Source organism: Metopolophium dirhodum, chromosome 6 (assembly GCF_019925205.1).
Source record: "Metopolophium dirhodum isolate CAU chromosome 6, ASM1992520v1, whole genome shotgun sequence".
In the NCBI taxonomy this organism is placed as follows: Eukaryota; Metazoa; Arthropoda; class Insecta; order Hemiptera; family Aphididae; genus Metopolophium; species Metopolophium dirhodum.
Genome location: NC_083565.1, coordinates 32,758,254 through 32,778,135, shown reverse-complemented (window position 1 = coordinate 32,778,135; position 19,882 = coordinate 32,758,254). Strand labels below are relative to the sequence as shown.

General features: G+C 30.9%; 1 long non-coding RNA gene across 1 annotated transcript; it reads right to left on the bottom strand.

Moving 5' to 3' along the window:
• Positions 1-18,331: 18,331 nt before the first annotated feature.
• On the bottom strand, positions 18,332-19,313 carry LOC132947874 (uncharacterized). The gene is made up of 3 exons (XR_009664958.1): positions 19,109-19,313; positions 18,869-19,034; positions 18,332-18,768 (listed from the first exon to the last, which is right to left on the bottom strand). It is a non-coding gene; the product is annotated as an uncharacterized LOC132947874 (long non-coding RNA).
• Between the last annotated feature and the right edge of the window lie 569 nt (positions 19,314-19,882).

Sequence of the window (19,882 nt, the reverse complement as noted above, 5' to 3'; positions counted from 1 at the left end):
GTCAATACTTTAATAATATTGAATAAATTTCGTCTCTTGGCCAACATTTAATAATAATTTATTGTAGTAGTCTATTGGTACCTATATCACAATATAGACGTCTGCGGGGTACACATAATAATGTTAGTGATCAATATTATTAATCCATAAACATTATAGTAATTTGTAAAAATTATCCAATATTCCGATGTTACACCTATTTTATATTTTTGTTAAAAAAAAATTAATTAGAATATTATAACCTTGGTCAGTCTTGGGTAGTATTCTGAATAAAGTATTCGGAATACATTTTAAGTAACTATTCAGAATAATTTTTAAATGTAGCTACCTAAAGCTAATTATTATTGGTTTAATATTAAAACTAAAAAGTATTTGGAATACTTTTAAAGTATTTAAAACACTTTATTCAGAATACTTTTTTTATTGAGTATTCGAATACATTATCTGAACACTATTATTCACAAGTATTCGAGTATTCACTCCAAATACTTTTTAAAGGACCCAAGTATGTCTTACTACAATAATCTATACTATCTTTATACTATATACATATTTTTAATAACTGAGAAACTATTCGTTTAAATTTTTATACAAAAAAAAAGGTGGATAAGTGGGTGTCGCTCTGCTGTACAGTAGGTTACAAGTGGGTCACTGTAACGGATGGTGTTAAATTTGAATTCAATGATATAATATCATTGTATAAGAAAAACGATTCTGAGCAAAAACGGTCAGTCAGCCTATGATATTACCAAGTATATTTGATGATATTATTGTGAATAAAGTAATTTATATATAACCTATTTACGTGGAGCCTTGTTTTCAATTTTCAATCCTTAGCCATAAAGTTAAAAATTTATAAAATTTATAAATTTTTAACCACAAAATAATTAATAAATTATAAATTTGATAAATGTTTTCAAAATTTGAACTTTAAATGCTTATAAAAAAAAATTGTGCATATGTATTTTTAATATTTTTCAAATGCTATTAGAACGATATATCAGGAGCCTTATATTAAATTTTCACGCTTTTTTACCCAACGAATAAAAATTTATTAATATTTATAGAAAAAAAAACTAAAAAAATTGAAAACTGACAATGTCCGTAAACAGCTCAAAAAGAGTCAAAATATTTTCAACATTTTATGGTGTATAGAAAATGCTAATATAAACATTCAGTGAAATTTTCATGTCCTTAGGGTCATTTGTTTTAGAGTTACACCAAAGACTAAAATCGATTTTTTCGAAAACAGATTTTGCGTAAAAATTCCCGTTTTTCCTTAATTTTTCTTTTGTTTTTCATGTCGCTTGTGAAAACTACTGGGAAATTTTTACTTTTGACCCCCTCAAAGTACCAACTAGATTCACTTTCCTATCAGAAAAGTTACTATTGAAGAAAATCCAAGCACTTTTACTGTCCTAAAAGGTGATGACAGACACAAAAATAAAAAAAAAATAAAAAAAAAACACACATCATTGTAAAATCAATACATTTATCGCTTCGCTCAGAATCTAATTGAAAACTGACAATGTTTACGGACTTGACATTTGGAATAGAGGTTCTTCTCATATTTTCACCGTGCAATAAAAAAGGATTTTCAAAAATGTTGCGTTTTAGTGGAGTAATTAACGGTTATTATTATTATTATTATTATTATCTATTCTAAATTTCAAGTCCGTATGTTGAGTAGTTTTTGAGATACAGCGATCAGTGAGTCGGTACTACTATATACCTAAAATTATATACCTACTATTTGGATTTTATATGTATAGATAACTAATTATTGACTAACATTATCGGACTTTATTTATGCCTAAAACCTGCTCCGTGATATCCTCTTTCATTAAAAAAAAACTGCATGACAATTGGATAAGAAGTTTCGAAGCCAAACCGTAACAAAGATTTCCTCTTTTGCTTGATTTCAGTTTTATGCTTTATACAGTATTTCCAAGTAAGTTGGATTCGAATGATATAAATTTGTAACTTTAAACAATTTACGGTAAATATTTTTCGACATGAAAACGAAATAGACTGAAATAGTGAAATATAATAAAATAAAAATAAAAATAAATTAACTTAACTTACTTCTTAAAATTAAAAATTAATTCGTTAATTTCACGTCAATTGAAAAGAAATGTAGTAAGTTAACAGTTAAGTAAAAAATTTAACTTTTTAACTCGATAATGCCCAGCCTTGGGTTTAAGTATACACAAATGCATCATGAGTCGAATTTGACTTGCTAAAAATTTCGAGTTATCAAAATTTGAATGTGTTATTGTTATTTGAAAGGGGAATTTTATTTGTTCGAGCTGTCGAGAATTTCGAGTTATCAATAGGTTCGAGTTACCGAGAGTACACTGTATGGGTAACTATTAATCAATTTTATGAGTTCAAATATAATAAAAATGAACGCTTGATTTCAGTTTTATATATATAGATATAAAAATCAATGTTTTAGACCTCTGGGAAGAAGATGGGCTAATTTTAAAAGGGTTAAATTCGGATTTTTTATTCATCGGATTTTAGTACGGCTATAGGTTAGGATTTTATATTAATTGATTATATTAATCCACCGTAGGTGAATTAAGTAAAAACGACAGACTCGGTATAACTCTAAGACTTTAGAGTTAAATCATACAGTTACGTACAAACGGCACGGGGTCTGCGATCTACCGCAGGTAGATTGCCTACCTGATAATATTATACTGCTGCGAATCAGAATTTTTATTCCAGGCAACAGAAAAGTTCACATACATTTTGAACACCATACACCGAATATTAAAATATAACGAATTGAACAAAGTTTGAGCCGTACACAGTTGGCACGATTAACGGGCAACGAAGTGCCAGCGGGGGATCAGCTATAGTATTTTATAACAGTCGGTGGGTTTAATATAATTGTTTTTGGGTATGTATACCTACCAGACTGCGGCGTATAATAATAATCCGCTCGGCTAAATGCGAACAATGTTTACGATGGTGGTGGGTCATATGGGTACAGACGAATCGTCACCGGACAGGGACGTAACTGAAGACATGTGAGAGACGCGATTCGTGTGTCTTTATGGTCGTTAATTCCTATACGAGTGTGTGTGTGTGTACCGACGATACTTCAGTTATATATATATTATATAATATAGCTTCTATCGTGAGACCAGAAAATATTTAAACGGATTTAAAAAAAAAAGTGAGTACCTATATAATATTATATTATACTCCTCTTCCATATGGATCGCCGTTGTTTACAGTAATCCGATGCCGGCCGGAACGTGAAATTAAATAGTGGCTTGTCATCTATTCTTATATATTATCATGAAATATGTGTGCAGTATAATATTATATACATAGGTATAGTGTTAATGAGACAATAATATACGGTTATATATTATCTATCATGTGATTTTAAGGGTAAACGGTCACTTTGTACGGTCCATTGTTCAAAATGTATAACGCGGACACTTTGTACGGTCGGGTAAAAAGGTACATTGCAGAACGCGGACACTTTGTACTATTATATACATAAAGTATATATATTATAAATACAAGTGATATACCTAAGTTAGCAAGTAAATAATACTATATATTATTATATATGACAAATTTTACTAAGTTTTTGGACGGTTTTGCGAGCAATACAATTGGATGAATGTGGCAATAGACTTCATAAGAGACAAAAATCCTATACTGCTGGCTGCAATAATAAACTATTAAATTTATGTAACAAACATCAAAAAAAGGAAATAACAAATATGGAATTTTTAAATTCCATATATTATACATGTAGTTTTTAAAGATTTTTTTAAATATTAAAGAATGGAAATTTTATATTTTATAGATCGTTAATTTTGACGAATTATTTCCATATTATAGGTAAAAAATTATTAAAAACTACATGCATAGAGTTTTTATTAATTTTTTTCGTTATATATTTTATTTGTCATTATGACATATTTATACTGTACACGTTTTTAATTTGCTTTAAACTAATATCTAATATTATAATACAATTAAGATTTATAATAATATTATTGATTGTTTGATTATTTTCATCATTATTAATATACGATGAAACAATTTACTTTTTATTTTTAGTTTTTCTATTTTAATAATTTACATTATGATTTATAATATTATATATACTTACTACTTAGGTATATAACTTATATTTATAATATATATACTTAATGTATATAATAGTACAAAGTGTCCGCGTTCTTCAATGTACCTTTTTACCCGACCGTACAAAGTGTCCGTGTTTCGCACTTTTAATGCTCGACCGTACAAAGTGACCTAGAACCGATTTTAAGTATACTCGTCGTGAACCATTACACTATATAATATTTTTATATGGCAGTGTAATATAAGTAATTAGTAGTTACCGAACACAAAATTGTATTACCTGCTACATATGACATCCAGCGCGCAGTGGTTTTCATACTTTTATTAAACACGGCACACGGTGCTTTTCGAAAAATTTGCGTGCAAGGGTGGTTGGGGGGGGTCCAGGGCCCCCCATTTAAAATTCTCAAGGTGCAAACCACTGATAGTATACTTTTTAGTTATTACGTGTTAAAAAAATGTGGACCCCCCCTTTAAAAATTACTGGTTACGCCCCTGACGCACAATATATAAGCTCCTAATTCTGTACCTGAGAGGCTAAAGGGTCTAAGTCCATTATTGTACATTTTCAGGAGAGCCAAAAAACCGTTTTTCAACTATTTTTATTTTACTTAAATGGCTGGTGTAAATTCAATTTAATGATTATACCAACAAGGTTTGTTTTAAATAATAAGCTGTAATATTCTCAATAAGATGAATATTTTTTCTTTTAATTATAACTTACCTATAATTGTTTATTTTACGATTTAAATGAAATGTTTTGGACTTAGATCATTTTGCTCAATCACACAGTGGACTTGGACTCTATTAATCTCCATGTTAATTTTGATTATTTTGAAAATATTATATCATTGAGTGTAGTAAATACTAAATTTTAATATAGATAAAAATATTATAATACAATATTGAATAATTTACAATTTTTATGAATTTTATTAAGGTATTAGTAAAGTTATATTGTATTCCAGTTAAATATAAAAATATTTTATCCCTATAAAAGGTCTTATTAGACCAATAAACAAAATGTAATTAAACAGTGTTGATAAAATTCAAAATAAGAACAAAACATTTTTTAAAAACAAATCTTTATTAATCAAAACATAATAAATAAAAATGCATAACCATCTTGGTTTGATATTATAATCCAGGTTAGGTTATTATTAACTAGGTACCTAACTACATACAATATTAGAATACAATATAAACTAAAATATAATATAACTTATATCATAATATCTATGATACCTATTATATTACATATTTTAATATAATTTCAAATCCATAATACTATGTAATTATAATAATTAATAATTATAATATTATTTTGACTAACCTTTGTTAGAATTTGCAAGTGTTGAATTGCCATTTGCAAGGCTTACAAGTTTTCTCCCTCTGTTCATATTATTTAGTATATATTTTATATAATTTTTATAATATTATATTCTACACCTTGTGTATCACGTCATTATATTTTATAACATTCAAATTAATATGCTAATTTACTAACAAGTAACAACTAACAACTTTGGTTCTCTTCATAAAACAATAAAATAAAATAAATGATGATGATAATAATAACGTTATCAATTAGATCTAAGTCACAGCAAATCCTAGCAAGAAGAGCCAAGTCCAAAAATAGAATGTTATCAATTGGGTCCAAGTCCTTACAAGAATTTTGCAAAATGATCCAAGTCCTAATCATGGACTTGGATCATAATTCATAAATCAAAATAAATATTTGGACTTAGTTCTTTTTGTTATTTCCCAATATCTCGGTAAATATTCGTTATTGGACTAAAATGAAGATAGCTAAAATGACGCGCGTCAAAATTTCACATAAGAAAAAACCATAACCTCAATTTTGATAAAAGTGGACTTGGACCCTTTAGCCTCTCAGGTACAGAATTTATTGAAAGTGTCACCACTGGGTTCAGGTTTCTTTCTTCAAAAATATTCATGTTTTGTTTTTACTTTTAGTCTATGTATTATGCTTATTTTGTCGACTGATGCGGATTGTATATATTACTTGTTTAAAAAAATAAAATAAAATATAATATAGTCTTGCTATGTTTTATTCACGTTTTTTCCATATTATTATATTATTTGGGTACACGTGTTCCGTTGAATGGACCGAACGTACAATGTTATGTACATAAATCATAGTTTGTCACTGATTTATGTATTTTTCATTTTCATTTTCAATGATAACAATATCAAATATTATAGATACCTATCACTTCGTATGCGTACACCTTATGCGTGCGTTATGCGAATTGGCCATTGCAATTATCATTGGACATTTTAAGTTTGTGTATTTCTAAACTTTTCGATTGTAAAAGCCAATGATGATCACCTGACACGGAACAAGCACAAGCATAATGTAACATAGTCTTGTGCCCGGCAATGTCTTATTAGTGCGTTTTTCATGTTATAGTTATTTGAATTTTATAGCAATATCCGATGTCACGTCGAAGGTTTGTGTAAATACCTACATGATAATATAATATTATAATATATTAGCGATCGGAATTGAAAATTACTATCGATCGTCGAAATCATTACGACCGTCGACCATACGAGCCATTGTGTCACACCGTAGTGCACATAACTTATTTGTCGTAAACTCTTAGCTTTTACTATATTATTATGAAATTGGAAATTTTAAGTTTGTGTATTTCTAAGCTTTTCGATTGTAAAAGCCAATAATGATCATCTGACACCGAACATCTGGCTTTTGGGGAAGCTCGCGCTCGCGCACAAGCGTAATATAACATAGTCTTGTGCTGGGCAATGTCTTATTCGTGCATTTTTCACGTTATAGTTATTTGAATTTTATAGTTATTTGAATTTTATAGTAATATCCGATGTCACGTCGAAGGTTTATGCGCGTGTAAATACCTACATATAATAATATAATATTATAATATATTAGCGATCGGAATTGAAAATTATTATCGATCGTCGACCATACGAGCCATTGTGTCACACCGTAGTGCACATAACTTATTTGTCGTAAACTCGTAGCTTTTACTATATATTACGAAATTGAAAATTTTAAGTTTGTGTATTTCTAAGCTTTTCGATTGTAAAAGCCAATAATGATCATTTGACACCGAACATCTGGCTTTTGGGGAAGCTCGCGCTCGCGCTCAAGCATAATATAACATAGTCTTGTGCTGGGCAATGTCTTATTCGTACGTTTGTCATGTTATATTTAGGTAGGTAGGTAGGTGCACGTATTCCGAATGTTACCTATATAGTTTGGCGTTGATTTGTGTATTTTCGATTTTCGTAGAATTTTATAGTAATATCCGATGTCACGTCGAAGGTTTGTGTAAATACCTACATGATAATATAATATTATAATATATTAGCGATCGGAATTGAAAATTATTATCGACCGTCGACCAAACAAGCCATCGTGTCACACCGTAGTGCACATAACCTTTTCGTCGGTAAACTCTTAGCTTTTACTATATTACGAAATTGGAAATTTTAAGTTTGTGTATTTCTAAACTTTTCGATTGTAAAAGACAATGATGATCATCCGACACCGAACATCTGGCTTTTACGGTAGCACGCGTTCATGCGCGGGACAATGTTTTATTTATGTATTATTATATTATATATATTTAGGTAGGTACACGTGTTTCAAATGTTACATAGGTACCTATACCGTATACCTATACGGTTTGCCGCTGATTTATGTATTTTCGATTTTCGTCGAATTTTACCATATAATAATAACATCCGACATCAAAGATATCACGTCGTGCGTACGCTCGTGTAGGTACCCATACATATTATAATAATAATATATATTATATTATCACAATCGGCCGCGGGTACGATGTAGACACTGTGCGCAGGTGATTTGAACGCGTGTCGACCACGTTCCTATATATTATAATAATAATAAGCCGCACACTTCATCTGCGGCCGCGGATATAATAATAATAATAATATTATAATATAATAATATAAGGTAGGTACCTACAACATATCACCCAAAAAAGCGGCGGGGTGGCCCTCGACGAGCAGCATAATATTATAATGTAGTGTTATATTTATTATAATATATTACATTATACAGAGTGATTTTTCAAGCGTGCTCGCCCTATTTTCGTGTTTAAATTATGAATGATAATATCAAGGCCGGGCAAGTTAACTTGCAAGGAAACTTAACTTTTGAACTCGTTAAGTTCAGTTATTTTAAAATAATAAACTTGAGTTGAATTAAAAGTTACTCGTGTTTTTTTTCGGTATTAGTTAACTTTGAAAAAAAAGTAACGTAACTTAACTCATAATATGGTTCATTAGATAGTGTTTCTCTACGGTCAATAAAATTTAAAATGATACATCAAAATATAAACCTCATTCAAAAATTTGCATTATTCTTCGTACGAAAATTAACTTAGAGTTCACACTTTAATCTTAAAAAAAGTAACTTATTAAGTTAAAAGTTAATTTGAAAAAAAAGTAACGAGTTAATCAACTTTATTAAAATTAACTTAACGTTTTAACTTAATTTTAACTTTCAACTCGTTAATGCCCCTCAGCTTTAGGACATAATATAGTTTATATTTTTGTAAGACCTTTTTATCCTTGTATAGTATAAACGGAATGTTCTTTTATAAGTGACTGGTAATAAATAAACAATTCGGTTATCACGATAACCTTTACGCGGCGTATTTTAAAATTTAAAATGAACTATAACCGATATTCGCGATAATCAAATTTTTTTTTTATTACCGAACAGTTATGGTAGGCGGGTATAGACACTGTGTGTATCGGAAAAATCGTTTGATAGTGGTCTTCAACACAGTATCCAGGGTACACGTTATCAATTAAATATTTCATATCAATATTATAAATTATGTATTTGAAAAATGTCAAATAACAATAGTATAATATTTTATTTTTGGATTCCCATACTTTTCGTACAGAGGCCCAATCAGCCGATCGAGTGTCTATACTACTCGTTAGAATGTTGATTTAGACGCATCGACTAAATAATTTGACGTAAAAAAAGGGTGTTTCTCATTCGACGAATAAACGTCGCAGGACTACAATATGGTTAAGTAGTACGAAAAATATCAGAAATTTGAAAACATAGTTTTCTGCGGGTATACTTAAAAATCAGGATTTGAAAAAAACGGGGGCGAGCATGCTTCAAAAAAAAAAAATCGCCCTGTATAGCATACATTGTAAATAATATTATACTTATTATCGGCACTCGAAACGGTCTGCGGGTGCGACGACGACCGGTCGGCGGGTGCAGGCGGTTTATTGTATGCGTACAATAAAAATATAAAATACGGCTTGTTGGGCCCGGGCAAACGGATACAGAATTGTTATTCGTGTGCGGAAAAAAAAAAAAACATTAAACGAAATTCCTGTGTTCCAGGTGGTGGTGAGGTCGTCGTCGCACATGGGAGGAGGCACCCGTACAACACAATATGTATATAATATAATACAATATGTATATTGTGCGGTCTCTCGCGCCCGTCTGGGACGGACCGGAACATCTGCCACGCGTCAGACGCAGGCGGCACCCGAGATTATTGCCCTTGACGAAAAGTAAAATGAAAATCGAACTCCGGATGGGAGGGGGGGGAGTGGAGGAGGAGGAGGAGATGATGCGAAGAGAGAAGACGCGCGCCCACCGCAGCAGCCGCCTCGGGAGACGCACAATGACGATAAACGAGACCCGCGACAGAGTGGTAACCGCCTATATATAATAATAATAATAATAATAATAATAATAATAATAATAATAATAATAATGATAATGGTGATAATACGCAGACCACGCGCAGTGGTACATAATGGGTGCACCCTATTATACTATCGGATATAACGTCTGAGCAGCGGTGTTTTATAGGGGCGCAAAGTATATAATATATATGACAATATACGACGTGTCGTGAAAAAAAAAATGTTTACCGAAAGAAATGCGAGTGTAACGTCACACGAGATATAATAATATTATTATTATTATTATTATTATAATGATATTTGCAAAAGTAATTTATTTCGTATTATAATTTTAAACTTGAAAGCTACTACAGCAGAGGCGTGAAGTATGATATTGTGTGTTGCAAAAAAAAAAAAATGTATACCGAACAAAATGCGCGCTTAACGTCACATAAGATATAATATTATTGTTATAGTAATATTTGCAAAAGTAATTTAGCAGTGGCGTGAAGTATGATATTGTGTTGTAACAAAAATGTTTACCGAACGAAACGTCATAGAATATAATATTATTTGCAAATATTTAAAGCAATTTATTTCGTATTATAATATTTTAAACTTGAAAACTAAAAGCTATAGTATAGTGGTGTAAACCGTGAAGTATGATATTGTGTTGCAAAACAAAATGTTTACCGAACGAAAAGCACGTGTAATGTCACACAGGATATAATATTATTGTTGTAATAATAATTGCAAAAGTAATTTATTTCGTATTATAATTTTATTTTAAACTTGAAAACTGAAAGCTATAGCAGTGGTGAGAAGTATGATATTGCGTGTTGCAAATATTTAAACCAATTTATTCGTATTATAATATTTTAAACTTGAAAACTAAAAGCTATAGTATAGTGGTGTAAACCGTGAAGTATGATATTGTGTTGCCAAAAAAAATGTTTACCGAACGAAATGCACGAGTAATGTCACACAGGATATAATATTATTTTTGTAATAATATTGGCAAAAGTACCTAATTTATTTCGTATTATAATTTTAAACTTGAAAACTGAAAGCTATAGCAGTGGTGAGAAGTATGATATTGCGTGTTGCAAATATTTAAACCAATTTATTCGTATTATAATTTTAAACGTGAAAACTACTATAGCATTAGCGTGAAGTATGATAATATTGTGTCGAGAAAAAAAACGTTTACCGAACAAAATGCGCGTTTAACGTCACATAAGATATAATATTATTGTTATAGTAATATTTGCAAAAGTAATTTAGCAGTGGCGTGAAGTATGATATTGTGTTGTAAAAAAAATGTTTACCGAACGAAACGTCATAGAATATAATATTATTTGCAAATATTTAAAGCAATTTATTTCGTATTATAATATTTTAAACTTGAAAACTAAAAGCTATAGTATAGTGGTGTAAACCGTGAAGTATGATATTGTGTTGCAAAAAAAAATGTTTACCGAACGAAATGCACGTGTAATACTGTAATGTCACACAGGATATAATATTATTGTTGTAATAATATTTGCAAAAGTAATTTATTTCGTATTATAATTTTAAACTTGAAAGCTACTACAGCAGTGGTGAGAAGTATGATATTGCGTGTTGCAAAAAAAAATGTTTACCGAACAAAACGTCATAGAATATAATATTATTTTATCGTGATATTATTTGCAAAATATATTTAAAGCAGTTTATTTCGTATTATAATATTTTAAACTTGAAAACTAAAAGCTTTATTATAGTGGTGTAAACTGTGAAGTATGATATTGTGTTGCAAAAAAAAATGTTTACCGAACGAAATGCACGTGTAATGTCACACGAGATATAATATTATAATTATTATTATTATAATGATATTTGCAAAAGTAATTTATTTCGTATTATAATTTTAAACTTGAAAGCTGCTACAGCAGAGGCGTGAAGTATGATATTGTGTGTTGTAAAAAAAAAAATGTTTACCGAACAAAATGTGCGTAACGTCATAGGATATATAGTGTTTATTGCAAATATTTAAAGCCATTTATTTCGTATTATAATTTTAAACTTGAAAACTGAAAGCTATAGCAGTGGTGAGAAGTATAATATTGTGTGTTGTAAAAAAAATGTTTACTGAACGAATTAATATGCGCGTAACGTCATAGGATATATAGTGTTTTTCGCAAATATTTAAAGCAATTTATTTCGTATATTTTTCATAATAATTTCATAGAAAAATGTCAAGAATAGTGAAATATTTCAAATTCAGGACCCTAATTATATCGTCATGTTGTGTACGTGTTTGGGAAAGGGACGCGTAAATATCAGAGATCTGCTCGGACTGCAAATTGAACGATAAATTTAAATAATAATAAATGTTTAAAAGCGCGGACGTTTTCGTTTTATTTTTCGTCGTTCGCCGCCGTCGATCTCGTGGATTTTACGGTGCAAGCAGCTGCTCCGTGTGCGTTTCAATACAAGTATCGTATGTCTTACTTGGAGTATTTTAATACCGTAACACAATCCACGTTAGAGTGAACGTCGTCGTACATGTACGTAATAAAATCGTTGGTAAAAGTATGTACTTAAAAAAATAAAAAAAACGTACACCCGTCTTGAAACTTGTACAAAACGGAAACCGTTATAATGCAGCCGGTAGTACCGATATCGTCCTCTTTATTGAACGGATTTCCGTTTTATAATTTACAATAATATACCTAATATAGGTAGGTAAGTACATTGATGTAGGTGGCTACGATGGAGGTGCGTTTAAGCAAAGGTGTGCATTGCGATACTATAGTCGGTTGGGTAATTTTCAAATCGACTTATGAACTTGACCGGTTTAATTGACAGTGGAAAATGACAGTGTTAAAACTATATTATGTTTTAAACCAAACAAATTGTTTGAATTTTAAACTATTTTAAACCGTTTGAAATATTACACTGTTTAAGACTCAAACAATTTTTTTTTGTTTAAAATTGAAAAAATACACCAACTCTGAAAGAAATACAATATTTAATAAATAATTTTCTAATAAACACTTATGTAGTTATGAATCAACAAGTATAAAATTATAATATACCTATGTTAAACGAGTCAAAGTTTGCTGAAATGAATAAATCGATTTTTAGATCGTTATAATGGCTTTCATAATATTCTTTTGTGGGGGTTATTGTTTGCACAACTATAGTTAGGTACTCGAGTGTTGAGATAAAATGTATTATTAGACCTAGTATTACAAGCAGAAGTATGAAAAACGATTCAGGACAGTCAATAAAGTCGTCTCGCCCATAAAACATAATATATAATATAATATCGTCCTTCACCTGACACGTATACCGTATACCGGACACGCGAATTAAACAATGAATGAATAAATATAGGCTAAAAAAGGCCAAGGGGGGAGATATACCTCCATAGTCTACCCCTCCCCCCCCCGTAAATACGCCACTGGAGGTTTTAAGTGACAAATAGTGGCGACAAATTTCTCAGACGATTTTCCAACGATAATAGAACATAATTAATATCGTCGTGTTTCGATCGAGTGAAAGTGCGGTGACGATAATATTATTATTGTGTTTTACGCTTAAATTAATGTGTTGGTTTTATTGGCATGTCACCGACCAATATAATAATCATGCTAGATGAGGTTATCGATGAACTGAGCATCCAAAAAAAAAACAAAAATATTGAAAACTGGATTTTGTAGTATAACTACTATTTTTTTCGTTTATCGTGTTAAAGACGGGATTGGCGCTAGTATGAATTTATAATAAATGCTATTAGGCACTGTACAATTTGTGTTAGTTCTTATTTCGCCTTGATCCACACTAACATCAATAGGTAACAAGTTAGGGGATTTTAAAAATGTATATTATGTACGTATTTATGGGTGTATTATTATATATTTCATCCCCCCCAGGTAAAATTCCTAAATACGCCACTGATACTTAGATCCAGGGCCATATTTAGGTTTGGTGGCGCCATTGGTATGTGTATCTTTGTATTTGCACCTCCCTCCCCCACCCACGAAAAATTAATTTGTAATCTGACATTTCTGACGAATATCGTAAAAATTTAAACTTTCAACTCTTACAAAAAAGAATTGTGTCTATGTAATATGTATTTTCAATATTTTAAATGAATATGTTTTTGTCACAATAAGGTACACATAATTTTTTTTCTGACCGATACCAATATGGTATGAATGGAAATATTTGCTTATTTTATAAAAAATGTAGTACAATAGACTATATTATAGTAAATGACGTAGTAAAACTGTATATAGGTAAGTAAAGTACTAAGGACTATGGTGCAAGTAGATAGGTACGTACATACAGTGGCCCAGTCCGCCGCTGCACATAATAGGTAGGTAGTACTATTAGGTACCTACTATAAAAATAATAATATTCTAATTATTGATATACTTTAACAGATCTACGATTTTATAATAATTATAAATTATTAATAATTATAACTACTATTTATTACTAATAAATAAAAATATCTATTGGAATTTGAACCAAAAATACCTCTTAATCAAAATATAAGTAGGTACCTCCTATCGGTTTTGGTCTTACAATTCCTGAAAAAAAATATTTAGGTTTTGGTCCCAAGATTTTTAATAGATTTTGTATAAAAACCTATCTGTTTCGGTCCGAACCATAGAGTAAGAAGATACTCTATGGTCCAAACTTTATATGGTTGCAATCGAGAGTTGTCTATATGGTGTACTAAACAGTAGGTACAATTTACAATTTTGGGCCCCAAATTGTCTTTCTCTATTTTCTTCAATGCTAAAATAAAATGTATGCATAATTTATTTTTAAATTAGTGTCGTATGTAATTAGTTGCTTATATATGAGGGGCTATAGGCAACTATAATTGGATCATAGAATAAAATTGTATTGTTAAAAATTTGATTATTTAATATACAACAACACTACACTATTTCAATGCGTCTAATTAATGTTTAATATTTATTCCAGTAAATGTACAAGTTAAAAAGCAATTTTTGATTATTACACTTATATATCAAATTAAATGTTTTTAAGTTTAATGTTTTAAGTCAAATTTGATTTCAGCTAATCAGTTTTCACAAACATTTCGATTGTGCGCTAGTAGATAAACTAGTTCTAAACCTAAATTTATCCTAACTAGCGTGTAGTTGTTTTTGTTTTTTCATGACGTTTAGTTCTTTAATTTTCTCTCCATTGAAACACTTAATTATTTATTTTGACATTTTAAATTATTAAAAATAATAAACAAATGACAATTAATAGATTATACAATAAATACGACTGACGATATAACTACGCAATACAATAACGTCAATAGTAATATTACGACGATAATAATATTATTACTATAATAACGGCAATTAGATTTTGTAATCGGCAAAGTCGATTAAGGTCGTCGTTTTCAGGGAAAACTCATACTTTACAACCCACCAAAATCTCCAACTAAAATCCAAATCTTTTTGGTTTTCCCAAAGTATGATAAGAAGGTATACAATTAATTTTGTATGCTGGAAGTCGGTGGGCCCCTCTTATGAGTGGGCCCAGTGCAAATGTCCCATTTGTCCTTCCATAAATATGGCACTGCACACGTATAATTAACTACAATAGAGAGCGTACATTTATAACGAGCCTGATTTCTATATAATATTTTATTGTTCGTACCTTTATACACACCAGTTCGATATTATGTCAAACGTCGTACCAGCGAAGAGTTCGACTGACGACGACACACAATCGGAATCTGAAACCATGATGTATGTGCAGTTTGATGACGTCCCGCAGTTGAATGTTTCGACGGATTCACCGTCCGACAGCGAGGTAGCGAAATCTGTCGCTACAGAAGTGAACGATATCGAGGCAGTGTTCCGTCAACTTTTCCACCGGTCGAGCCGTTGGAATACGACGCCAAACAGTCATGTCTGATACCGGTAGAAACCCAGTTGATTGGCGATGCTGAATCGACAATTAGTGACTGGACAACACCACCGGAAAATCGTAGCGATTCGATGCCTGACATGGCAATCACGACGAGTTCTGTAGTCGATGCACTTGAGACGGTGCAGTCCGTCTCGTCCGCGGAGTTGGATGTTTCGGCGGATTCACCCTCCGACAGCGAAGTAGCGAAATCTGTCGCTACAGAAGTGAACGACGTCGAGGCAGTGCTCCCGTCAACTTTTCTATCGGCCGAGCCAGACGGAAGTGGAGACGCTGCCAGAAATGTAACTGCGGTCAGACCCAAACGTCGATCGCTGTGGAGCCGGGCGAAGAGATTCGCTCGGCGAATGTTCTGTTGCGGTGCCATCGACATGGACGGTTGAATACAGAGGTTGTAGGGGGTTTCCGGGCACTGGATTTCAGACACTGGCTTTCAGACGTCTCTGAAGGCTTTGAAAGTTCGCAGTGTCAGCCCCCTCCCCTATCACCTATTTATCGCACCTGTGCAGTACCGTACCCGTGCAGTACGCCCAGTTTTGTTCGCAGGACACTTTGTCCAAATCTATTAACGATCACCTTTCTTTTGCGTTTGCCAGTCTTATATTTTTTGTCCCCTCAATTGCAGCCGTTAGGGCAGGTTTTTACTCGTTTCCCCTGGTCATAATATGCGCTTGTACTAACTTTGATTGTTATCCGCTACCTACTTTTAACTATCTAAAATAAGCTTAAAAATAAGCAGAATTCTTGCCCTAAACCTAAATAAATAATCATGTAAAAAAATTATACCTATAAATTATAAATATAATATATTACCCTAAACTTGTAACTATGTGAATTTGTACTATAATAAACGATTTTGTAATGTAATTTATTTGGTTATTATTTGATATTATTCTTAATAAACGCGTCACAACGCTAGTGTAAAATCAATTTTTTCCAAAAATGTTGATTTGAAACGACTTAAAATTATGTGAAAGAGGTATTTTAAAAAACTTTATTGTTTTCTGAAATAAAGAGTGATGTCTTACGTAAAATGGATACACATGCTTAACGCGTTTTAGAAAATAATGTTATCTCGTCGACTTTATGAGTTTTCAGATGATGACGAAATTGGTAGGTAAGTGTTTCGACCAAATCGGAGAGAGAATTGAGAGATGAATATATTTTATCCAGAATGTTGCAGTTTATTTCAAAGTTTTCACAAGTGATTGGGTTTTCAGTTATAATCTCAGCAACTTTTACGGTCAGTAGAACACATTTACCTCTGTTAATTAAAAAAAACCAGAGCGAATTGAGATCTTACAAAATTTAAAGGTAAGACTATAATCTAGACAATGACGTAGGCTTTTTATTATATTATTTTAAAGCGAGTTATGTGTATTTCAAAATTGTAAACTGTTTGTACATCTTAAAAAACTTATAACTCGTTTTAAAATTAAAATATAATAAAGCCTATGTCATTGTCTAGATAATAATCTTACCTTTAAACTGTATGAGAGATCAATTCGCTCTAATTTTTAAACTAACGGAGATAAACGTGTTCTGCTGAGTGTAAAATTTGCTACGTTACGCACTTGTAATTTGACCAAATAGTTTTATTAGATCCTGTCCTATTTATATCAAAATTAAAACGATTAAAATAAAAAAAAAATTATTATAATCCTCCTAAAAAATTAACCAACTAATGTTTATCAAACCTTGTTGCTTTAATAATATGCGTCTTTTGGAACCATTTGAATGTAACGTATTAATTCGACGAGTCCAAATCGTCTTCCACTACATTTCATATAAACTCCTATATTCACCTCCTCTCAGCCATTGTATGATCACATTATTCTAGATTAAAAGATTAGTGTAAAACAATAATATGCACTTGGTCTATGGATAAGGCCAATGTTGGTAAACGGGGCCGCTGTTTGTACTTCGTGTAATTAAACACCACTTCCCCGCTTCATATCAGAAATTACCCAACAGTGGTAAAAGCCCATCATAGAATCATTCGAAGAATGATAAGAATGTAAGACAGTGATTTAGGCTAAATAACTATTATAACTGTTATATTTTGTAGGTAGCATTCAAAATTTGAATGAAGTATATATATAACGATATTTGTTTACTCTATGATCTAAGATAACGAATTACGTCAACTGTGATTGTTTATTTATATTTATATATCTAAAACTATCATTGATCACTTTCACAATAATTTATGGCAACAATAAATTTATGACTTTTGGAGTTAATTTTCAATACAAGTTTAATTCGGAGCTCAATTATTATGAAAGTAGATGTCGAATTTTAAACCTATTGTGTTATTTTATTAATTAGCTGAATAGTGTTTTAAAAAAATTGTGAGTATACTTAATCAATTAGATTTGACTGTAAAGTTAAATTATCAGTCGGATACTTTTAATAGTCAAACATATTTAGTATTTATTTATTATAATATAATTTTGATGTCTGATCGGAAACAGTGTAACTACTTGTATATGAAATCGATCTATTTATGAAAAGTTGTCCATTTCATGAAGTGGAAACGGTAAATAATATACTGTGTGTCTACTAAAACTCTTAAACAGTAATATAATAATTAATAGTATATAAATATTTAAGTAATTTTAAATATAAAAATATAAAAAATACTTATTTAAAAAATGAAAATTTTTACGCTCAGCAGAGCAGGTTAGTTTAAAAATTAATGTGAATTGACTCTTAAATATCATAATTTAAATGTAAGATTATCATACAGGTAATATCATAGGCTTTTTATTATATTTTAATTTTAAAGCGTGTTATGAGTATTTTAAGAAGTATATATTATATAACTATTTGCTTTGGGGATTTTTTTTTTTTTTGATTACCATTAAAAGTTAATTAGATCAACCTACCAGATCGCTCACTTATTTTTTTAGCCAACATAATGCGCAAGAAATTTTCACATGCCTTTTGTTTGGCTTGAGTCTTGGAGATGTGATTTGCAGTATACATCTGACCATCAATCTATATTGTTTTTCAAAGTATACATTATTAATTATTATAATAATACACAAGAGATAAAATCAAGCCTTCTAATTCAATTATATCTCAACATTTATCTTACCTCAAGTATAGCAGTGTAACCCGTAACATTATTTATTGAGTGCTCTTGTAATTGAATTGGTACATCTTTGAACAACTCAGAAAATACCATTAATGGACTTTTGGGAGATACTAAACGACGCATTCGAGCATTCACAAGCGCTTTTCCCGTTCTTTCTTATTAATTTCTAATACAAAAATAAATTTAAAATAATCAACTCCACACAAATGACAATAACTTAATTTAAATAGAATTGCATACCTCGTTTGACGGGCCATTTTACTTCTGACTTCTCGCTAATTGAACGGAACGGAACAACAACGACGGGCATTTCCTGAATTCGATCACGACCGTTGCCGAGCTGATTATCCGGTATGGTGTTGTGGGCTCACAGTAACAGGAAATTGGTCGAGCGGTAACCAGATACCGTAGTACGGGTGTAGTGTGTATAATACTCCGCACTAATGTAGTGCACATGGCGCGCGGCGGGAAATAAACTGCGCGCCAGACGCGCGCTCAACCTTTTTCTTTTCCGACAACAGACCGATCGGTTAATTAACTTTGGCATGGATTGTTTAAAACAAAAGATAACATTATATAATATACGTCCGTTCAATATCCTCCTCATTCCGTCGCCGTCATAATATAATATAATAATATTATATGAGTATATAACCATATGTTTGATGGCTTAAAATATGGTGCCGCTATATCACAATTTATTGAGGCTCCAGAAAAAATATTCTGAACGGCCTTTAACACGGTGGAGAACGATTCCGCCAATTTTTAGATAGATAAAAAAATAGTTTAAAACAAAAAATTCAGTTTTTTTTTTTTTCAAAAGTGAAAAAATACACATATAATAATATAGGTTTAAGTATCATATCATTAAACGCCACACGTTACGTAAACGAGGCATCACCATGTTCCGGATTCAGAGTTGACATTCAATGTAAATTAATATTATACATAATATTAAATTATTGCAAATCGTTGTGTGCTTTAAATAATTCTGCGATTTTCAAAATAAAACTT